We start from the raw sequence: 20,181 nt of genomic DNA, 5'->3' as shown, positions 1-20,181 counted from the left end.
TGCGTGTTCAAGGTAGGTTGTCCTGCGTATAAGAATATGTGAGCGGGCGTTTGTCCCGTGGTGTCATGTTTTGTTTTGTGATTGTAAGTATAAAGTATAGTTTCTATTTTACTCAGGTCTGTTTCAGTATTTTTCATAGTATTGATTATTCTTATTTTTTCGTTAATGGTCTTATGAAAACGTTCTATATCTGCTACTCCTGTTTTTGTGGTATTTAGCTGTAGTTCTACTCCTTCTGTTTCTAACCATTCTTTTAATGCTAGACTTGAAAATGCACCATCTCTGTCTGCTTTTAATAGCTTCGGTTTTCCCAATTGATTAAATATGCGCATCAGGGCGTTCTTGCATTCTATCCAGTCCTTGGTTTTTATCTGCTCTAGTGTAGCGAATTTTGAATAAGTGTATGCAGCTCAAATAGTGTTTGCCTTCGGCTGAATAAATATCTATAACGAATTTGTCTCTACAGAATTCTATACTTGGCGTGAGTTTAAATGGGACTTTGGTATTTCTATGCTCTGACTTTGCTAGATTACAAACTTGACATTCGTTTATAATGTTTTGGATTTGTAGTTGGCTATTTGGAAAAAAGTAGTTTTCACTAAATAATTTCTTAGTTTTCTGGATTCCTGGGTGCAATAACTTTTCATGGGATTGAAGGATTAATTCCTTAAATTCTGCATATGATTTAATGTTTTTTAGTAAAGTTAGGCTTCTAATTACCTTTGTGGTGCTTGGGTTGATAATTTCTTTATGGGCTGCCTGTATTGTTTCAAAATCAGCGTCGCTGTCTATGTATAAAGCGCTGTGGTTGTTTACGAAGTAATCTATCAAATACTGTTTGGCTTTTTTATGAGTGAGTGTTTCGTACGAAATATGAATGATCTTTTTCTTATAATAATTCTCCTGTTTTACTTTTTCTGGTCCCTTAGTGAAAATGACTTGTCTATTGTAATTATTTACCGCTTTTTCTGTTAGGGAAATTAAATTCTGGTTGTCTTCTTGGGCGCTGTGCTGTGTAGCTTCCGTAAAGAACGCTTCCTCTATAGTAATCCTGGATAGGGCATCTGCTACATGATTTTCTTTGCCTTTGACGTATTTAATATCGAAGTCGTATTCTGCAAGTCTGAATTTCCACCTTGTTAATTTAGCGTTGGGCTCCTTCATCTTGTGCAACCAGCACAACGGTTGGTGATCACTTGCTATTTCAAAATGTCGACCTAGCAAATAGTGTCTAAACGTTTTCGTTGCCCAAACAATAGCTAGTAGTTCTTTTTCAATCGTACTGTAGTTTGTTTCATGGTCGTTAAGTGTTCTGCTAATATAACTTATGGGGTGACCATCTTGAGAAAGTACTGCTCCTAGAGCTACATTACTAGCGTCTGTTGTGAGTACAAATTTTTTCTTGAAGTCTGGTGATCGAAGTATGGGATCGTTTGAAATAAGGAGTTTTAACCTTTTGAATGCCTCAATATATTCCGGGTTTTTACTATCTACTTTTTTGTCCTTTTTAAGACATGTTGTTAGGGGTTTTGCAATCTGTGCGAAATGGGGTATGAACTTTCTATAAAAACCTGTGAGTCCTAAAAATGATTTTATTTCCTTCGTCTTAGTAGGAAGGGGGTAATTTTCTATTGCTCGTAGTTTTTCCGGGTTAGGTCTTATACCTTCTGGAGAAACCATATGTCCTAAGAAATATGTGTCGTGTTTTAAAAACTCGCATTTATCTAATTGGAGTTTTAGATTAGCATTAGATAATGCTTGAAAGACTGCTCTAAGGGATTGAAGATGTTCCTCTAAGGAAGCTGAAAATACAATAATGTCGTCCAAGTATACCATACAGATTTTATTTAATAGTGGACGAAGTACATCGTTCATACATCGTTGGAAGGTAGCTGGGGCGTTTTTCAGTCCAAATGGCATACGCGTATACTCGTAATGCCCTGTCTTAGTTGTGAAGGCTGTTTTGGGGATAGACTCGGGGTCCATTTCTATTTGGTGAAACCCTTTGATTAAGTCAATTGTAGTAAAATAGTTGCAGCCTCCTAACTTGCTTAAGATTTCGTCCATATTTGGTATTGGGTATTTGTCTGCTATTGTTATTTCATTGAGGTAACGGTAGTCTATGGCTATTCTGTATTTCTTCTGTCCGGAGATGTCTGGTTTCTTGGGTACTACTACAATGGGGCTACAATAAGGGGAATTGCTTTCTCGGATTATTCCCTGATCTAACATTTCTTTTATTTGGTTTTCTACTTCGGTATCTAGTCCGGGTGCGTATCCGTAAGGCTTTCTGTATACTGGGTCATTATGGGATGTTCTAATAGTGTGTTTTACGTTATTAGTGAATGTGAGCTGGTCTCCCTTCTTATATTGAAGGTCCTGGAATTCTTTTAGGAGGGTTATCAATTTTGCTTTTTCTTCGGAATTTAAGTGGTCTAGCCTAAAGGAATTATTCTGTGTATCTTGAATATGTATTTCTTCTGAAGGAAGGAAGGCATCGATCATTTCGTGCACGTGTCCGTATATTGTAACTGTACGGGGTCCGTAATTTACTGATGTAGTTCCCTCGTCAAGTAATTGTCGTCCTAAAATCAAGTCGTATTTAGTTGAAAAAGGATATATCAAAAAATCGTATGGTTTAGGGAAAAGATTATTTTTGGGTAACGTTACTTTCTTTTGTGCAATGAACTGGCCATTACTTGAGTTTATTTTCTGTGCTATCTCTTGGATTGGTAATTTGAAAAAATTTTGAGTGGCCATATTTACTGTTGAGCCTGTGTCTATTAAGCATTTTAAATTGAGTCCTTTGTGTTTAATAATTATGAATTGGCTTGTTCCGAGGCTTGGGGCCGAAAATTCTCAGCCGTTTGAGCTTCTGTTATTAATTCCATAGGAGGTTCAGTTGGCTCTTCTCGTGCCTCTGCCATCTCTTGTATGCCAACCGGATGTTGTTGTGGGGGGTCGTAAGGCATGTAATAAATCGGGATGTTGTTGGGGGGCGGCCCGTAAGGCATGTAAAGATCGAAAGGATATTGGGGATGATTCCCGTAATGCATGTAAGGATTGAACTGTTGATGAGTTTGGTCTAATTCTTCTTGGTAATGAGCCTCATCAAAACTCATACGTGATTGTCCACTGTCAGACGGTCGTTGTCTCTTTAGTGCTGGTCCACCGGTCGTTATATTTTCTCTTGTATTTAGTGCGTTTGAATAACTAAGTCCTGGTCGGTTCTGGTCAAATGTATGTTGACGATTCAATGGTCTAGGTTGAGCTATAACAGATACGTTAGGTTGAGGGTGAAGTTGACGGTATTGGTATTGGGAAAACGGATTAGGGTTAGTTCTGGGTAATTGAGGTGGTATATATGAAATTGGTTGGCGAATTGGTTGATACATGGCGTTGTATGATGGTTGGAATGGTGTTGTATGATTATAGTAGTTAGTTGTTTGTCTGTGAGTTGCATTGTTAGGTGATTTAATGGGATTTGAGACTGGCTTTGTATTGTTCTTGTATGTAGTTGCTATTTCATAAATTCCCTTTTCTTGCAATATATTTATTAATGATCTTAAATTCGGAATTTCGCATTTAACTATTCTTAACTGTATGTGAGTTGGTAATCTTAGAATTAATGTTTCTATACTGGTTCGTATTAGTTGGTTATACAGGGTAGTTTCTGCAGTGTCGCTTTCTAAGTCTAACTTATTTGTTAATATCTGCCGTCTACGTTCGGCTTCTTCTAAAAATTCACGAACGTTACCTCGGAATTGGGTATTCCGGAAGTCCTCCAATAGTAGATGATTTGGTCTCTGGGGTTTGTAGTTTAGGATCAGATGAGTCCTGAGTTCCGTCCAGGTGGTGAGGTTCGTAACTCCTAGTGTGCGGATGACCTCTCCCGCGATGTTGCGCTCAATGTGTCCGAAGATGGTGAGCTTCTGCCGTTCGTCGGTCGTTTGATATAGTGCCAGGATGAAATCGATGCGGCTGATGAACGTATACAGGGTCTGTGGGTCCCCGTTGAATTGTTCGACTCCATTTATTTGTCGTTCAACTTGAATCATGTTCGAGTCGGACAGTATTATTGGGCTTGGTGCTGCTACTGCCATTTTTTTTTTTTTTTTTTTATTAGAGTACAAAATTGTTGGTTTCTTTTTTTTTTGTTTTAAATGTTTATAGTTGCTGATGTTTCGTGAGTAGCGGTTATTTCATAATTTTATTATTGTTATTTTTATTTTTGTATTGTATAGTTTTAGTTTATTTTTAATTTATTCAAACTTTATATCTTCAGTTTTTTGTTTGTCTTAATTTAAATTTTATTCACTCCTATTGATTTTTCACTTATGTTACGTTTGAAGTCTATAACTCTCCTCTCTTGATAACACGTTAAGATTTATTTCTTTTGTTATTTTCCGTTGAGCTTAGATAGAGTTTATTTAGATATATATTTTCTTTAAGTGTATATAGTTTTGTTTTATATGCACTTATTTAATAGTTCGCATTAAAGATTTTTTTTTTAACTGATTGATTTGGGTTTACTTCCTTATGTTTTCTTTCACTTAGATTTTAATTTTTTCACTTATTTGGTAATTCCTTAATATATTTAGTTTTAGGTTCTTTTTTTTTTATTTTTTATTTTCCATCAATTCACTTGTTCGGAGTAACCAAAAAAAAATTCTGGATTTATAGCTCCGGTAAATGTTGGAAGTTCACTGTTGTTTAAACAGATGTGTCTCACTGTTCTTTTAAGTGTAGGCGTATTAATGGTCAACACTTCACTTTCACAGTAACACTACGTAAGTTCTTTGGCGGATAACACAGATTACAGGAATTAAAAATTTTATATTTTCGCATCAAGCAATCTTTGAGTTATCCTACCGACTGCGCCAGTTAAATAGTTTTTAATTGAGCCGAACAAATGATCCGTATTTAAACTAAGATCAACGCTGAAAGTTAAATAGTTTTTATTTTTCAAGTCGAACAAATGATCCGTATTTAAACTAGGATCAACTCCGAAATAAATTAAACACTGAATAAATTCGGTTTTGTTTTTTATTAAATATCGGTTTAAGACTTATTGAACTTTACGGTCTAACTTTCAACTTAAGACTGATTACCAATGTGAGTGAGAATTGAGGAGGGGCCTCTATGGGTTACAGAAATAAAGAATAGGAAAAAAAACGGAATATCTCCCAAGGTTGTGAAGTGAAGTAATAACGATCGACACGCAGATAACGCAGAAAATAGCTTTAAACGGTAAAATCATGTGATGTTCTTGGATGTTTACGTTGAGGAGAGCTTGGGAATCCGTTTACAAGAGCGGCCCAGTTTGGGTGGCGCGAATATTCAATTAACTGAGCGTGATGAGTTGGCGTGAATACGTCACTTCCCTTCCCTTAAAGATAAGCCTATACTTGGGCTGGGACTGATGGATATAGTAAGGGTAGTGGAACTTCTTCCATTCCAGTTTGTGGTGGTATGTCCTGATTTTTTTTTTTTTTTTTAGTTTTTTCTTAATTTTAGTTTTGTATACATCATTATTCTATATATTTCATTAATTCATTTGTGGGTATTGGCTTAAAATTACAGATTGGATTTAGGTGCTTAATTATATTGGTGACACATTCATTGTTTATTTCTTTATTTTCATTACTATACACTTTGTTTTCTTTTTTCAAAATATAATTGTGAATCTGTGTAGTCTAACTGGTAGCCATTTGAGTCGGGGTATGGGTTTGATTAATTTTCTTTCGTTTTTTGAATTGTGTTTTGTAGTAATGCATAGCTCTGTTTCTATTAGTAATTTTGTAATGGTCAGGGTCTGTTTGTTCTACGTTTTTGGTTGGTTTATATGGGTTGTCCAATTTGCCTTTTTGTAATGGTCCTTTTCTGTATCTTGTGTCGATATCGTGGTCTTCTCTACCTTTGTTTAATTTGTCTATTTTAGTTCTCTTTAGTTCCTGCGTGTTCAAGGTAGGTTGTCCTGCGTATAAGAATATGTGAGCGGGCGTTTGTCCCGTGGTGTCATGTTTTGTTTTGTGATTGTAAGTATAAAGTATAGTTTCTATTTTACTCAGGTCTGTTTCAGTATTTTTCATAGTATTGATTATTCTTATTTTTTCGTTAATGGTCTTATGAAAACGTTCTATATCTGCTACTCCTGTTTTTGTGGTATTTAGCTGTAGTTCTACTCCTTCTGTTTCTAACCATTCTTTTAATGCTAGACTTGAAAATGCACCATCTCTGTCTGCTTTTAATAGCTTCGGTTTTCCCAATTGATTAAATATGCGCATCAGGGCGTTCTTGCATTCTATCCAGTCCTTGGTTTTTATCTGCTCTAGTGTAGCGAATTTTGAATAAGTGTATGCAGCTCAAATAGTGTTTGCCTTCGGCTGAATAAATATCTATAACGAATTTGTCTCTACAGAATTCTATACTTGGCGTGAGTTTAAATGGGACTTTGGTATTTCTATGCTCTGACTTTGCTAGATTACAAACTTGACATTCGTTTATAATGTTTTGGATTTGTAGTTGGCTATTTGGAAAAAAGTAGTTTTCACTAAATAATTTCTTAGTTTTCTGGATTCCTGGGTGCAATAACTTTTCATGGGATTGAAGGATTAATTCCTTAAATTCTGCATATGATTTAATGTTTTTTAGTAAAGTTAGGCTTCTAATTACCTTTGTGGTGCTTGGGTTGATAATTTCTTTATGGGCTGCCTGTATTGTTTCAAAATCAGCGTCGCTGTCTATGTATAAAGCGCTGTGGTTGTTTACGAAGTAATCTATCAAATACTGTTTGGCTTTTTTATGAGTGAGTGTTTCGTACGAAATATGAATGATCTTTTTCTTATAATAATTCTCCTGTTTTACTTTTTCTGGTCCCTTAGTGAAAATGACTTGTCTATTGTAATTATTTACCGCTTTTTCTGTTAGGGAAATTAAATTCTGGTTGTCTTCTTGGGCGCTGTGCTGTGTAGCTTCCGTAAAGAACGCTTCCTCTATAGTAATCCTGGATAGGGCATCTGCTACATGATTTTCTTTGCCTTTGACGTATTTAATATCGAAGTCGTATTCTGCAAGTCTGAATTTCCACCTTGTTAATTTAGCGTTGGGCTCCTTCATCTTGTGCAACCAGCACAACGGTTGGTGATCACTTGCTATTTCAAAATGTCGACCTAGCAAATAGTGTCTAAACGTTTTCGTTGCCCAAACAATAGCTAGTAGTTCTTTTTCAATCGTACTGTAGTTTGTTTCATGGTCGTTAAGTGTTCTGCTAATATAACTTATGGGGTGACCATCTTGAGAAAGTACTGCTCCTAGAGCTACATTACTAGCGTCTGTTGTGAGTACAAATTTTTTCTTGAAGTCTGGTGATCGAAGTATGGGATCGTTTGAAATAAGGAGTTTTAACCTTTTGAATGCCTCAATATATTCCGGGTTTTTACTATCTACTTTTTTGTCCTTTTTAAGACATGTTGTTAGGGGTTTTGCAATCTGTGCGAAATGGGGTATGAACTTTCTATAAAAACCTGTGAGTCCTAAAAATGATTTTATTTCCTTCGTCTTAGTAGGAAGGGGGTAATTTTCTATTGCTCGTAGTTTTTCCGGGTTAGGTCTTATACCTTCTGGAGAAACCATATGTCCTAAGAAATATGTGTCGTGTTTTAAAAACTCGCATTTATCTAATTGGAGTTTTAGATTAGCATTAGATAATGCTTGAAAGACTGCTCTAAGGGATTGAAGATGTTCCTCTAAGGAAGCTGAAAATACAATAATGTCGTCCAAGTATACCATACAGATTTTATTTAATAGTGGACGAAGTACATCGTTCATACATCGTTGGAAGGTAGCTGGGGCGTTTTTCAGTCCAAATGGCATACGCGTATACTCGTAATGCCCTGTCTTAGTTGTGAAGGCTGTTTTGGGGATAGACTCGGGGTCCATTTCTATTTGGTGAAACCCTTTGATTAAGTCAATTGTAGTAAAATAGTTGCAGCCTCCTAACTTGCTTAAGATTTCGTCCATATTTGGTATTGGGTATTTGTCTGCTATTGTTATTTCATTGAGGTAACGGTAGTCTATGGCTATTCTGTATTTCTTCTGTCCGGAGATGTCTGGTTTCTTGGGTACTACTACAATGGGGCTACAATAAGGGGAATTGCTTTCTCGGATTATTCCCTGATCTAACATTTCTTTTATTTGGTTTTCTACTTCGGTATCTAGTCCGGGTGCGTATCCGTAAGGCTTTCTGTATACTGGGTCATTATGGGATGTTCTAATAGTGTGTTTTACGTTATTAGTGAATGTGAGCTGGTCTCCCTTCTTATATTGAAGGTCCTGGAATTCTTTTAGGAGGGTTATCAATTTTGCTTTTTCTTCGGAATTTAAGTGGTCTAGCCTAAAGGAATTATTCTGTGTATCTTGAATATGTATTTCTTCTGAAGGAAGGAAGGCATCGATCATTTCGTGCACGTGTCCGTATATTGTAACTGTACGGGGTCCGTAATTTACTGATGTAGTTCCCTCGTCAAGTAATTGTCGTCCTAAAATCAAGTCGTATTTAGTTGAAAAAGGATATATCAAAAAATCGTATGGTTTAGGGAAAAGATTATTTTTGGGTAACGTTACTTTCTTTTGTGCAATGAACTGGCCATTACTTGAGTTTATTTTCTGTGCTATCTCTTGGATTGGTAATTTGAAAAAATTTTGAGTGGCCATATTTACTGTTGAGCCTGTGTCTATTAAGCATTTTAAATTGAGTCCTTTGTGTTTAATAATTATGAATTGGCTTGTTCCGAGGCTTGGGGCCGAAAATTCTCAGCCGTTTGAGCTTCTGTTATTAATTCCATAGGAGGTTCAGTTGGCTCTTCTCGTGCCTCTGCCATCTCTTGTATGCCAACCGGATGTTGTTGTGGGGGGTCGTAAGGCATGTAATAAATCGGGATGTTGTTGGGGGGCGGCCCGTAAGGCATGTAAAGATCGAAAGGATATTGGGGATGATTCCCGTAATGCATGTAAGGATTGAACTGTTGATGAGTTTGGTCTAATTCTTCTTGGTAATGAGCCTCATCAAAACTCATACGTGATTGTCCACTGTCAGACGGTCGTTGTCTCTTTAGTGCTGGTCCACCGGTCGTTATATTTTCTCTTGTATTTAGTGCGTTTGAATAACTAAGTCCTGGTCGGTTCTGGTCAAATGTATGTTGACGATTCAATGGTCTAGGTTGAGCTATAACAGATACGTTAGGTTGAGGGTGAAGTTGACGGTATTGGTATTGGGAAAACGGATTAGGGTTAGTTCTGGGTAATTGAGGTGGTATATATGAAATTGGTTGGCGAATTGGTTGATACATGGCGTTGTATGATGGTTGGAATGGTGTTGTATGATTATAGTAGTTAGTTGTTTGTCTGTGAGTTGCATTGTTAGGTGATTTAATGGGATTTGAGACTGGCTTTGTATTGTTCTTGTATGTAGTTGCTATTTCATAAATTCCCTTTTCTTGCAATATATTTATTAATGATCTTAAATTCGGAATTTCGCATTTAACTATTCTTAACTGTATGTGAGTTGGTAATCTTAGAATTAATGTTTCTATACTGGTTCGTATTAGTTGGTTATACAGGGTAGTTTCTGCAGTGTCGCTTTCTAAGTCTAACTTATTTGTTAATATCTGCCGTCTACGTTCGGCTTCTTCTAAAAATTCACGAACGTTACCTCGGAATTGGGTATTCCGGAAGTCCTCCAATAGTAGATGATTTGGTCTCTGGGGTTTGTAGTTTAGGATCAGATGAGTCCTGAGTTCCGTCCAGGTGGTGAGGTTCGTAACTCCTAGTGTGCGGATGACCTCTCCCGCGATGTTGCGCTCAATGTGTCCGAAGATGGTGAGCTTCTGCCGTTCGTCGGTCGTTTGATATAGTGCCAGGATGAAATCGATGCGGCTGATGAACGTATACAGGGTCTGTGGGTCCCCGTTGAATTGTTCGACTCCATTTATTTGTCGTTCAACTTGAATCATGTTCGAGTCGGACAGTATTATTGGGCTTGGTGCTGCTACTGCCATTTTTTTTTTTTTTTTTTTATTAGAGTACAAAATTGTTGGTTTCTTTTTTTTTTGTTTTAAATGTTTATAGTTGCTGATGTTTCGTGAGTAGCGGTTATTTCATAATTTTATTATTGTTATTTTTATTTTTGTATTGTATAGTTTTAGTTTATTTTTAATTTATTCAAACTTTATATCTTCAGTTTTTTGTTTGTCTTAATTTAAATTTTATTCACTCCTATTGATTTTTCACTTATGTTACGTTTGAAGTCTATAACTCTCCTCTCTTGATAACACGTTAAGATTTATTTCTTTTGTTATTTTCCGTTGAGCTTAGATAGAGTTTATTTAGATATATATTTTCTTTAAGTGTATATAGTTTTGTTTTATATGCACTTATTTAATAGTTCGCATTAAAGATTTTTTTTTTAACTGATTGATTTGGGTTTACTTCCTTATGTTTTCTTTCACTTAGATTTTAATTTTTTCACTTATTTGGTAATTCCTTAATATATTTAGTTTTAGGTTCTTTTTTTTTTATTTTTTATTTTCCATCAATTCACTTGTTCGGAGTAACCAAAAAAAAATTCTGGATTTATAGCTCCGGTAAATGTTGGAAGTTCACTGTTGTTTAAACAGATGTGTCTCACTGTTCTTTTAAGTGTAGGCGTATTAATGGTCAACACTTCACTTTCACAGTAACACTACGTAAGTTCTTTGGCGGATAACACAGATTACAGGAATTAAAAATTTTATATTTTCGCATCAAGCAATCTTTGAGTTATCCTACCGACTGCGCCAGTTAAATAGTTTTTAATTGAGCCGAACAAATGATCCGTATTTAAACTAAGATCAACGCTGAAAGTTAAATAGTTTTTATTTTTCAAGTCGAACAAATGATCCGTATTTAAACTAGGATCAACTCCGAAATAAATTAAACACTGAATAAATTCGGTTTTGTTTTTTATTAAATATCGGTTTAAGACTTATTGAACTTTACGGTCTAACTTTCAACTTAAGACTGATTACCAATGTGAGTGAGAATTGAGGAGGGGCCTCTATGGGTTACAGAAATAAAGAATAGGAAAAAAAACGGAATATCTCCCAAGGTTGTGAAGTGAAGTAATAACGATCGACACGCAGATAACGCAGAAAATAGCTTTAAACGGTAAAATCATGTGATGTTCTTGGATGTTTACGTTGAGGAGAGCTTGGGAATCCGTTTACAAGAGCGGCCCAGTTTGGGTGGCGCGAATATTCAATTAACTGAGCGTGATGAGTTGGCGTGAATACGTCACTATATGTATATACAATCGACTTTCTAGATTCAAAACGAACGGTCACCTTTTAATATGCGCTCCAAATTTATTTATGGGGTTGTAAATCCAGCGGATGTTTTTAATAATTTCTTGTATAATTCTATATTGTAAACATAATTATTAAATTTCCATTCGCTTCGCGAGTAAATATCTTTTGATTTGTTCACTAGCTTAAATCTTTTGCATTTCTTTCTATGGTTTGGTTTACTCTCTCTTTCGTGAGTTGTCCGCGGTGATCTTTGGTGTTGTTTTGGTTTGCAGTGCATACTGTGCACATAAACTGCACTGTGCCGCCACTTTCTTGCTCTCCCATAAAAAATCTAAAGTTCTAAGCGGTACTTTTGCGGTACTTTCAACAGCTCGCTGGAAAGTTTTGGTTTTGTGTTTTTGTACAGTGGTCCGAATACAAATAAGGTAGAATCAAAGACACTAGAATAATTATTCTAGGGTCTTTGGTAGAATGCTATAGTCGAGTTCCCCGACTGTCAAATACCCTGTCAAAAAATGGATGTGCAAACGCGAAATTTCATAATTTTTCTGGGATATTGATAGATATTGGGGAATTTACAAGACAAATTTACAAAAATGTGAACTTATTTCAACTCTTCTTTCAAAAGTGTGGGCGTGGCAGTTTTGTGCGTTTTGTGGGCGTTCGAGCGGGCGTGGCAACATGAATCTAGAATCTGTATGCTGAATTGCTTTAATCCCGCCTGGTCCTAGCTAAGGACGCAAATTTAAAATACTGTTATGATGCTTGCCTAGGGTGCCTAAAGGTGGATCGGAACGACCAAGGTGATAGTTTTCGTCGAGCCGATGATCCTCTTTCCGCGCTAAAATATTAGAGGAATCTCCAAAGCTCAAGAAAGCTGTTAGTGGTTGGCTGCCTAAGGAGCAGCAGGACTCCACAGCTTATCATCTGATGTATTGTACAAGACAAAAATTTAACTATTCTTACTCTAGAGACATTTCATCTTTCAAGATAACTGTCCCAAATAAAATATTTTCGAACATATGTATGTTCTGGTGATTTTTGGCCGGATAGTATGGTGGTAAAAGAGTTCAAAGCTAAGATTTAAAATAGGAAAAACGGGCCCGTGGAAATCAAACTCCCCTCACATGGCCAGACCACTGCACCATCCTTCTTCTTCTTTCTCTTCTTCAAAAAACCAACTTATTATTTCCTATCAAAATGCTAGAGGCGAACTAACTAAATTGTATTCTGATAGCCTTTCCCTTCAATCCCATCTTATTGTGTTTACAGAGACTTGTTTAAAGCCGGATATACCTAACTTTGAAGATTTCTCAGGTATGTACGCAATATACAGGCATGATCGTCCTTTCAGACGGGGAGGGGGAGACTTAATTGCGGTTAGTTCTAACCTAACCTCAGAGGTCCCGCAATGAATATTATTTATATACGTAAAGCTGTCATTTTAGGATAGAACTGTTTACATAAGGTTATTATATCTAAATTATCCTATCCTATATATATATACAGAAGGAAAATTGAATATCCCACAGTACAACATGACTTTTTTGACGGCTTATCGTTGTCGCAAGTTAATTATAATCGATCTATGTTTTGTAACAAGTCCTGAAAGTGTGTTTCTGTCCAGAGCCGCACCTCTTACTCAACCTGAAGACTTGACAATCGACATAGGTACCGTAATAAAAGAAAAATTAAGTCAAGTCGAAAGGCAAACTTTCTGAGGCTAAATAATTTTATAGCTGGCTTTAATTGGCCCGATCGTTACTTCTGCAACATAATGTCGGATGCCATAAATATTTGTTATACCGCAATAAAATCTTGTGTAACTCTTGTGTTCCGATGTACTATACGACAATCTCTAACAGACCTCCTTGGTTTAATAAGGAGTTGATACACCTAAGAAATGTAAAGTCCAGACTTTATACAAAATTTAAAAATATCGATTCTCAGTCTATTCTATTTAATATTTTAGTGCTCTGTGTAATGTGACCGTGCTTAGTGAGCAGTGTTACAAGAACTATTTAAGCCATTGTAAGTTCCAGTTCGCAGAGGATCCGAAACAGTTTTGTAATTTCGTTTACACTAGGAGCAATGGAGCATATGGATGCATATTCCGACCATATAAAGTTTATATATTCTTGAATTTTTTGCCACACTCACTCTAACGCCCTAAAACCACCCAAAGCTGCCTCGCCCACATTTAAGAAAATGTTGTTGGATATTTTGTTATAATATTATTAGTCTTGTAAATTTCTATCGGTTTGCCAAAATCTTTTTGCCACGCCCACTCTAACGCCCTAAAGCCGCCGTTTTTTCTCATTATTTACCCAAATATCTATCAAAAAATAAAAAATGCCTATTGGGAGAACCCTAACGATGATCTGGATGCAGTGTAGTACGCTAGTACTACACTGGCGGTTTTAGTTATAAACACCCTTGCTCGCTAATACTAGAGAGAATACTACGGTAACATCGAATCCGCCGATCTATTTACCAAGTTTTTTCAATCAACGTATATTACGGCACCTCATTCTGAACATACTCTTACGCGGTATCAAATGCATGGTTCGTTAAGGCATTACTGTCAGTATCTTCGACATTGTGCCACTGGAGTGTGGTTGTCCTTACTTAAATTAAAGTATATATTTCTTCTTTAAAATTTGCGTAGGTCAAGTCCAGAGCTCGCAAGCTATGCCTAATAATAAAGTTACTAGGGAAATTCCTTTGAAAAACCTTCTCGTGCAGAGCGTGGCTAGCGTGATCTCTTGTTGTGGATAACAAAAAATTTACAGTTTGTTGTTAAAACTAGATAAAGAATTTTCCGGCGCCTCTTAAAGAAAGCTTGCATCGACTAACGTAACGATAAAGCTACTCCGATTGGAATTAAAGGATTATGGTTTTGAGTATTTAATAAGAGTGATAATCCCAGGAGTCTAGTCGATAGCTTGAAAAAAAATCGTATTAAACTATAAAGTGGCGGGTCCCAGTTAAGGAATTAAGTACAAACAAAAAAAGAAGAAAAAGACAATTTTCTGATTATCTGAATTCTACTTTTTTAATCGTAGTATTCTAACTGCTGAATATCTATAACAGAAAAAAATTGCTCCAGTCTTTCTTTATTCTAAGATAAAAAAAAAAAAAAAAAAAATTAAAATTAGAATGAACTCAGTTAATGATCTAAGGCGGCTGATCATAGGATGGCACAACGCGACCCTAATTCTCATTGTATTATGTATTACTCATTCTTTTGTCGCAGCACGCTCAATTTTTAATAAATTAAATTATTAATAAATGAGCGGCGGCGGTGAAGCTAAACTTATTTGTATACTCATTCTACCTATTACACACTTTTTACCTATTCTACGACAAAAACTGATTTTCTATCCGATACCCGTTAGTCGTAGAGGAAAATGGTATATTCGTTGAAATGTATGTAACAGGTAAATGAAAGCTTTTCCGACACTATAAAATATATATATTCTTGATTAGGATCAATATCCGAGGCGATATGACCATGTCGGTATGAACGCCTCGCTCTCACGAACTATAAGAACTATAAAGTTGAGATAACATGCAGATTCCAGAGACATAGGCGCATCAAAGGATTGTTTCCCACAAATCCCAGTGTTCATATTTTTTCATATTATCATATGCTTTGTTTTCGATAAGCTAAAAACTTTTTGGGTCCAATCTAAAGCATAAAAATCGCACAAAACTGACTTATTTTCCCAGGAGTAGAGTAGAGCGTTTACATCGTTGGAAATACAACAGACGAGGGTCACAGAAAATCTCTAGAAACTCAGTAAAAATTATCAGCCAATAGCTACAGAATGTATTAGCGACCATTGAAAGGGTGCGCGGCACCTCCAAAACACCTACGATGTTGTAAAAGACGTCCTTAGCCGGAAAAATAGTCTGTTTACTTACCAGCATTAGTGAGATCCAGAGAGTACACTACTCCCACAACTGACCAGCCGGAAAACTTAATATAATAATATATAATATTAAGTGTTGTAATTTATAATTTATATTTCCTTTCTTAATAAATAAATAAATAGTCAAGTTTATGTTTGAGTTTTATGATTTATATTTTAAGTTATTTCAACTGCAACACCAGCACCACGACCTACTCACAGCAAAAAACGTACAAGAAGGAAAGAAAGAATAAAAAGAGTGGTATTCTCTTACAATATGTTTTATGGCATAAAAGGTGTGGCCATTCATATCAAATATAAAGTAGTGTTGTTTAACGTTATTTTTGTAGGTTGAATAGTATATTCCAACACGCCCCCTCAAAAATAACGTCTATAATTAAAAACATAACAATAATATTCATTAGTAACTATCAAATGTGGGTGGTGTGCATTCTGGGAAGTGTTAACTGATCCAGCATTTGCTGCGAGGATACGGGGAAAACCCAGAAAAACCCGATCAGATCATTGTAACAAAATATGTTTACAGGAATTTAAATTTGAAAAATATATATAAAAAATTTCATTCAGCATTCGATTGGTCGTCTTGCAGCAAACCCAATTTGTCTCGTAACTCCACAAATCTCGCAGCAGGCAACGGTTTTGTAAATATGTCAGCCAGTTGATTCTCTGTAGGAATATACTCAAGACAAATCACATTATTCTGAACTTGCTCTCTGGCAAAATGATATTTAATATCAATATGTTTAGCTCGTTTATGACATGAGGGATTGTTTGCTATGCTAATACAGCCTTGATTGTCTTCGTAAATTTTAATGGGGTTTTCTAGTTTAATGTTAATACTAGTTAATAAAAATTTAAGCCATAGAGCTTCTCTCACGGCTTCAAATAGGGCCATATACTCAGCTTCAGTTGATGAGGCTGCTACTGAGTTCTGTCTCTTTGTATTCCAACAAATGAGATTAAAATCAAACATTTTGAATAAATACCCTGTTGTACTTTTTCTATCAATTTCACTACCAGCCCAATCAGAATCCACATAACCAATAATTTTATTTTCAAATGCCAAGTTCTTTTTAAAAATCAATTTCATATCGATAGTGCCCTTCAAATATCTAAGAACTCTTTTTAAGTTCTGCCATAATTCGGAGTTATTTTTGCTACTATATCTGCTCAAGATATTTACTGCAGTAGTTAAATCTGGGCGTGTACAAAGCATTATGTACATTAAACATCCTATGAGGCTACGGCATGGGGTATTGCAGTCTTCATCTGAATTAAGTAATTCATAATTTATTTTACTAGGTAAAGGAGTACTAACTGCATTACAATTTTCCATGTTAAATTTACTTAAAATTTTTTTAACATATGCAGATTGGCTTAAATAGATTTTATCTTCCTGCATCTCTATCCTAATTCCAATAAAATGTTTTATTTCATTTAGGTCAGTCATCCTAAACTTTTCCATTAAATACCTTTTGAAGTTATTCATTCTTGTCATATCTCCTGTAGCTATAACCACATCATCTACATATAATAATACATATATGTTTTCATTGATGTTACCTTTGTCTAAAATATATATACAGCGATCAACTGAAGAGTTTACAAACTCACACTCTTTCAATGCTTGCTCAAATACTTCAAACCAGCATCTAGCCGCTTGCTTGAGTCCGTAAATTGCCTTATTCAATTTACACACATTGTCACTATTACACGATATACCTTGAGGAAGTCTCATATAAATTTCCTCTTTTAACGTGCCATTTAAGAAAGCTGTTTTTACATCCATTTGATGGACTTTCAAGTTATACTGTATTACTAATGACAATATAAATCGGAAACTTGAAATTCTAGCTACAGGAGCAAATGTCTCTTCATAGTCTATTTGGTATTTTTGAGTGAATCCTCGTGCAACCAATCTAGCTTTGTATCTAATTGGATTTCCAAGTTCATTATATTTAACAGAAAATACCCATCTGCTATCTACAATATTTTTGTTTTCAGGCCTTTTTGTAATTGTCCAAGTATTATTAATTTTATGAGCATTTAACTCTGTATTGATGGCTTCTTCCCAAGAAGATTTATCATCCCTATATTGAATTTCATCAAATGAATTTGGGACATCGTTAAATATAGTGTGAGCATTTAGAACAACTTTATTTAGACTATTATCCTCTTCATTATAGGATATCTGAGGCTTAGTCTTTAATCTCTCACTTCTTCTATTAATAATTTCTATGCCATCATTTTTAGTTGGATTATCAATTCCAATTTCTTTTAAGTGCTCTGCTGTTTCACTTTCCCTACTCTCATTCGGGTTGCCTGATCCCTTACTTTCATTCAGGTGATCATCTCGCTTTCTTTTCTTACTCTCATTCAGAAAATATTTATTACTTTCCTTACTATCTTTCAGGAATTGTATGTTGTCGCATTCCTTACTCTCATTCGGGAATTCTGTTTGTATTATTTTCCTACTGTCATTCGGAAAATTTTTATTTTCACTTTCCTTACTATCTTTCAGGAATTGTATGTTGTCGCATTCCTTACTCTCATTCGGGAACTCTGTTTGTATTATTTTCCTACTGTCATTCGGAAAATTTTTATTTTCACTTTCCTTACTATCTTTCAGGAACACTGTTTCAAATTTAACAGCTCTAGAATTAACCATATTGGTTTCATCGACAACAACATCTCTTGCGACAATAAATTTTTCATTTACAGCATCCCACAACTTAAAACCATTGGGTTCATAGCCCACAAAAATACTTTTAAATGATTTATCATCAAACTTTCCTTGTTTGTTTTTAATATGCACATAAACAGTTGCACCAAACACTCTCAAATGTTTTAAGTATGGCTTCTTATTGTGCCACATCTCATATGGGGTCTTTGAACTATCAACAAGTGCTCTACTAGGAATTCTGTTGATTAAATAAGTAGCAGTTAATACTGCTTCGCCCCAAAAGCTTTTATCTAGCTTTGCACCACTAACCATGGTTCGAGCTTTTTCCGTAATGGTTCTTATCATTCTCTCAGAAACACCATTTAACTGAGGTGTATGTGGCATTGTTAAGTGATAAGAAATTCCTTTCTTACACAAAATTGTCTCATCTCATTTGACAAGTATTCTCTACCATTGTCAATGTATAAGTACACAACCTTTAAATTAAAATGAGCTTCACTCTTGGCTACAAAATCTTGAAACATGCTAAACACATCAGATTTATATTTAATTAAATAAGTTACACAATAATGTGTAAACTGATCAACAAAGATCACAAAATAATTTTTATCATCTAAAGTAACTGGAGTAATAGGCCCACAGACATCTGAGTGTACTACAAAAAGTGGTCTTTTAATATGGGTCTTATCTTTCAATTGTTTAAAAGGAAGTCTTGCCTGTTTACCATTTAAACAGGGTTCACAAATTTCACATGATAACTCTAAGTTGTTTAGAAGACTTTGATCACTAAACATATTCTTTCGTTTTATTTCTAATAATTTGCCATCGCTTATATGGCCAAACCTCTCATGCCATAAACGAAAATTATTTTTATGCTTAGCATTTATAGAATATGCTTGAAAATTGATCACAGGTACATTGTTTAACATACCTGAATTTTTGACAACCATTAACCCATTTTTCGAAATGGTTACACCGCTTTTGTCAAATTCGATCGACATTCCTGCCTCTTGGAGACGCTTTACGGACATCAAATTACCAGCAGCTTCCTTACAAAAGAGTACATCCTCCAGTGTAATCTCATGGTCATTCCGTAGTCGGACAATACCACGCTTAGTGGCATAAATAAATTCGCCTTGCTTGGCCACTGCAATCTTAAGTGGAGGCACAACCTCCACACTGTCGGTATACAGCGACTCATCATTTATAAGATGGTCACTAGCACCAGAATCAAGGACAAACCCGCAGTTGTCCATCACTGAAGTATTATTCACTTCTTTTACCATAAACGCAATGCCGTGTGATGTTGCAGTTTGAACTTGTTTTTCATTTTCTTTATTTTTATTATTTAATATTCTTTTATAATGGAAACAATCTTTTTTAATGTGGCCTTCTCTGCCACAGTGGTGACACTTGACTTTATACTTTGAATTTCCCTTGAATATTTTCTTTGGTTTAGTTACCCGATTTTTAAACAAATTATTTTTATAAGTGTTATTATTGTTGTGCACGATCGCATTCATAACTTTCTTGCTTGTATCGTTGTGGTCATTTTTAATTTTAATTTCTTGATCCAGCAATCTATTTTTCACAAACGCCAATGTCAAATTTTCTTCAGATAATGTCTCTATCGCTGTAATAATTCCATCGTAACACGAAGGCAATGTGATCAGTAGATGAGAAATTTTATCCATCTCTTCTATTTTTGCACCAGCTGCCAACAATTCACTTATAAGTTCGTCAAAAATATGAAAATGGCTTAATAGTGACATCTCACTCGATAGCTTCAGAGAAAGCAAACGTTTTCGCAGCGCCAGTTGCGACGCCAAACTTTTTCGTTCATAAACGGCGTCCAAATTCTCAAGAATCTGACGCGCCGTAATGTCGCTTGTTGCGAAATTTAAAAACGAGTCGCTTAGGTACTCTATTATTGTACTTTTTGCACAACGCTCTGCCTTTTTCCAGGAGTCATCTACCTCGTTAGGCATTAAACCATCAACTACTTTAAGCACATCTTGCTCGGCTAAAAGAGCCCTAATTCTAAATTTCCAAATCGCGTACTTCTCGCCATCAAACGGCTTAATATTACGTTTAGCCTTGTCCATTTTTCACTCAAATTCTGAGAAGGAAATAATTTCACAAGAATGTGAAAAAAAAAAGCTATTTCACAAGAATGTGAAAAAATGCTATTTCACAATTTATTTTCACAATCTTTAAT

Source organism: Drosophila melanogaster, chromosome 3R (genome assembly GCF_000001215.4).
Source record: "Drosophila melanogaster chromosome 3R".
Lineage (NCBI taxonomy): Eukaryota > Metazoa > Arthropoda > Insecta > Diptera > Drosophilidae > Drosophila > Drosophila melanogaster.
This window is presented reverse-complemented; position numbering follows the sequence as displayed.